Here is a 913-nt window from a genome sequence, read left to right on the forward strand (position 1 = left end):
GTGAACGGCAGTTGGAACCAGATGGAGAGGAGGACCTGTGAGTGACGTGGGTGGATGGCATCAGGAGGTAGTGAAGATGGCAGAAGGGGGCAGCGGTGTGAGTGAAAGGGATAAATGTGGGAGGGCTGGAGGAGGATCAGAAAAGAGGGTGGGGGTTGGAGTTTAAACGTCATTCCCGTGGCCGTTAAGAATGCCGCCGAAACCTTTGAATGATTTTCAGTGGAAGATACATCTGAATCACCCTGCATCACCAGCACTGACAGTGATTCACTGAATTGCTTGGTGTCTTTAATGAGAGTCCTGAATTAAACCTGAAGCATTACCCGGGTTCATGTAAGAAGAAGGCGGATGCTCGGTGAAACATTGTGTCCTGACATGCAAAAGCAGGAATGAAAAATATTCAATTCAGCTGCTGCCTTGTTGATTATCGTCTGAAATATGTACAAATGTTGAGCAAAAACAGGTTAAGCACTGTAATTAAAGTGCTGCCGTTGGAGAGGTAAACCACAAAATCACGCCCATGTCTGAATTGAGCAAAGGGCGGCAGAGCTACAAATCTGAATTTGATAAGAGAAAATGCAGGAAATAAATTGCAGATGAGGCACTTTCAGGGTCGATGTGAAGAGAATTGCAGAATTTCACGTTCACCTCCGTAATCATTCCCCGGTCATCACCAACCAGCTCTCACGTTTGATAACGTTGCTTAGGTGTTCCCGGGACCGAAATCCAGAACCCCTCCCTTCCATCGCGAAATCTGAATGGTCATTCAATCCTGTCTTCAGCTCTCGTTTATTCTGCAGTATTGCAGACACTGAGAATGACCTGCAATACTGGGCAGTGTTTGAAGCAAGGACAGGATAAGTAAGATTCATCAAATGAATTTGTTGGGGGATAACTATGAAGTGGACAGCTG

Source organism: Pristis pectinata, unplaced genomic scaffold (assembly GCF_009764475.1).
Source record: "Pristis pectinata isolate sPriPec2 unplaced genomic scaffold, sPriPec2.1.pri scaffold_100_arrow_ctg1, whole genome shotgun sequence".
NCBI lineage: Eukaryota > Metazoa > Chordata > Chondrichthyes > Rhinopristiformes > Pristidae > Pristis > Pristis pectinata.